Here is a 3875-nt window from a genome sequence, read left to right on the forward strand (position 1 = left end):
ATGAGGTTAGACTTGAGGTTTAAGTGATCAGGTGGATTCGTTGGCTTCATATGGCTGGTTAATCAAATTTGTACGATTTTTTACTGGTATCACATACGTATAGGCTCACCTCGAGCATCAAGGGTCAGTAAGTGATGACGTGGGCTAGTTATATAAATTTTTTTAAAGGATTTTTGAAAATCCAAAATAGCAAAAATTCAGGATGTTACGCTCATCATACTAAAATATACTCTGGTTCAAAAGATTATCTATACACCACCTGTAGTATCATATCTTGAAGTTCTTACTTGATGCTCCTCCTTAGAATATGCATTAGTAGCTCTCCCTGAGTACTTGATGAAGGAGAAATAAATAAATAAATATATATATATATATATATATATATATATATATATATATATATATATATATATATATATATATATATATATTCAAATTTTCACCATATGCAATCCAATGTAGACAAGTATAATCCCATATCATGTTAGAGGAAAAAAATCATTTCCATATCTCATACCATGTATTAGAGAAAAAAAATTCATCTCCATATATATCATTCATGCGTCAAAGAATAATAACCCTAGATATTATATCTCTCCCGCTTTTGTCAAAAGTTGACAAAGAAAGAAAGAAATCAAAAGATGCATAATAGAAGGCATAAATATCAAAGATAATGTCATACAATAAGATCATCCAAATGTATAAGATAATTATCCAAGTAATCTAGAGAGAAATCCAAGTACGAGTGTAGCAAATCTAAAGAGTAGTAAAGAGTTATTACAGACCATAAATGTTTAATCATTCTAATTCAGAGGAGGACAATGCATGCATCTCAGGATCAGTAATAATCAAACTCTTATTGAAGCGATGAAAGTACTTTTTGATGTACTTCATGTGTTGTTTTTGAGTTTGATGGAGCAAGTCCTGAGATATTTGTAAAGCGTCCACCTTCTTCTTTAAACTCTCCAACCTATTACCAAATTGAGAAGCTTGGAAATCTGAATCATTTGTCTCCTGACTCATCCAAATTAGCTAAAATGTCGTCCATGATGATGTCGTCCTCACGAGCTTCTTCCTGATCGCCTAACTGTTGAGGACACAGGTTTAACTGGATCATATTCAGGTTTGCATTACCGAATGGAGTTCGAATTTCGGTGCTTTGATCGTAGAAATTCAAACATTAAAGCGCAAAGGGAAGTCATGAGGAATGTAAAAGGAATAGAGCCATGACGTGGATAGAGGCAATATTGAATAATTAGGAAGGAGATTAAAGATAGAAGATAAATACGAATACCAGATGCAACACACTATTAAACAATAAGGCAACACCGACGGCTAAAAATCGTCGGCAATGACCTTCCCCGACGGCTAAAAGCCATTGAACGGTCCGTCGGTAAAGGGGGTGTTGGCGTTGCTCACTGACAAATTTAAACCATCGGCGTCTTCGATGGCTAAAACTGTCGGTGTTTTCGCCGACTGAGGGTGATTGCCAAAACCGTCGGCGTTTGCGACGATTTTAGCCGTCGGCGTTTCCAACGGTCAAGTCCGACGGCCATTCGCCAACGGTTTTAGCCGTCGGTGTTTATCATTAATTTTAAAAATAAATAATGAAAATTAATTGCAAAATCAACCCACATCCAAAACTAGAAATACCCATTTCTCCAAAGCCCTAAACCAACAAACCTATTTGAAAAGGTAAGTCTACACAAGAATAAGAAGAAATCAAAATCGAATATATCATTCAAATTCCAAACATATAAAATTTGTATTTCCATAAAACACCATTAGTTTCAAGATAAAGATGGAGGTGTTACAAGGAAAATACATTTTAGCATGAGAATACCAAAGTGTCTTTCTCCATTTTACAGGCATCACCTATCTATTCGTAGTAGACTATTGATTTCTCAAATACCCAATCACTTAAAATAATATTAGAAGATATTTAATAAATTGACTGTTCTACTTGTTTAAAACAAACACCTCCAGAATTTCTACAACGCATATTCTTTATGAACTCCGATGTCTAAAACTTAATAATATTTGTTAGGGTGCAAATGATGTTAGGGTGCAAGAACGTTGTTGCAGCTTAGGGGTACATCTGAAAAAACTCTTACATCAAGGTGAGCCCCACAGAGCCCTACCCGGACGAATCATCATTTGGGCGGGGTAGGACGCAATCCACTTCTATACATGGTTTGGCTCATGACGCTGCCACCAGTTAGGTGGGTAGTGGCAAGTGTTATGTGGACCCTACTATGATGTATGTGCTTCATCCTTGCCATCTATTAATTTATCAAGATCCTTTTAGGGCTTGATTTAAAAATGAGCAAGATCTAAATCTTAGGTGGAGCACATCAAAGGAAAATAATAGTGACCGAATGTTCGCCATTAAAAATCACCTTGTTTTTGCTGACGGATTTTTGTGATTCGCCGACGGCTAAAAGCCGTTGGGGAAACCACTACACGGCCGTCGGCGTTGGTCATTTTTTTGGTAGTGACAACATGAATAACAAGCATCATGAAGGGAGTAAGATTGGTTATATTCCTTGCCCTAGGATAGGCATTCGATGTAAAGATGCGATGAAGAACGCGATATTTTGAAAGTAAATTATAAGTGGGGAGTGAGTTACTGGACCGCCATTCGGTGTTCAAACTACATAACACCTGGGTAAGAGAATTTCTTTCTGAATTATTAATATCTTTAGAAAGAGTAGGAATTGGTATCCCATCATCCGCCATCTCAATATTCATAACGGATGTTCTTCCATAAATTAAATATTAAAAGTTTAAGTTATTTAAAAAAAACTTCATTAATGGATGCGTAGATCCCTTGTGTAATGGACCAGTAAGTCGTCTCGCCCCATTTCAAAATTTTCTCTCATCTTACCTTGGAGAGGAGTTCAATGAAACCATATTGAGCGATGTGATTAACATTAACCGATCGCTCAATAATAATGCTCAGAGAGAAGAATTTCCATACATTCTACGGATCATCCTCCGACGTGCGAATGGTCCGTACAACCTAAAAGACATAGATTCCTCCCCTTTCCTTTGATTGAGTGGGATTAGAAGTAGTGGTTCTTTTTGGAGGTATCCCATGATTGCACGTTTTCAGCAAGTTAATCAAAATAATCCTACGCATCATCAACTTCCTTGTTCATAAATTCCCCATTACATATCATCTCCACAAATTGGCGCATGGATGAGGTCAATCCTATATAGAAAAAGCTTGTTATCATTCATGTTTCATAGCCATGTTGTGGACATGAATTTATGAGATCCTTAAATCGCTCTTAACATTGAAAGAAGGTCTCATCCTCTTTTTGCGCTAAATTCATAATTGTTTTCTTTAAGGTATTCGTTTTATGATATGGGAAGAACTTTTTAAGGAACTCCCTTATCATCTCAGCCCATGTACTAATAAACCGTGGTCTTAAGGAATGTAACCACGACTTAGCCTTTTCTTTCAAAGAGAAAGGAAACAATTTCAGTCTTACTGTGTCCTCAGACACTTTTGGGAAGTGCAATGTAGATATAATCTCATCAAACTCTTTCATATACAAGTATGGACTTTCAAATTCTAGTCCATGAAACTTATGGAGGAGTTGAATTACCCATTGTTTAACATCCATAGTTCCTGCATTCAATGGGAATATTATGCAGGAAGGTGTACTCACCCCCGCCAGTTCTAAATAATCTCGTAGAGTACGAGGCGGGGGTGCATTAATCACCTCATTCTCATCCTGAACTTCTTCAACTGGAGGTTGAGGTTGATTTGTAGCTATAACTTCAATTAATTTAGAGGATCTCAAGTGGTATCTAATCCGATGATGGATAAGCAACTCTTCGACTAATCCTCCTTCATTCAAGAGACG

General features: G+C 36.6%; 1 non-coding gene across 1 annotated transcript; it reads left to right on the top strand.

The window, feature by feature from the left end:
• Positions 1 to 3249: 3249 nt before the first annotated feature.
• Positions 3250 to 3357, top strand: LOC131238226 (small nucleolar RNA R71). Its single transcript, XR_009167634.1, has one exon. It is a non-coding gene; the product is annotated as a small nucleolar RNA R71 (small nucleolar RNA).
• Positions 3358 to 3875: the final 518 nt, after the last annotated feature.

Source organism: Magnolia sinica, chromosome 2 (assembly GCF_029962835.1).
Source record: "Magnolia sinica isolate HGM2019 chromosome 2, MsV1, whole genome shotgun sequence".
Classification (NCBI taxonomy): Eukaryota; Viridiplantae; Streptophyta; class Magnoliopsida; order Magnoliales; family Magnoliaceae; genus Magnolia; species Magnolia sinica.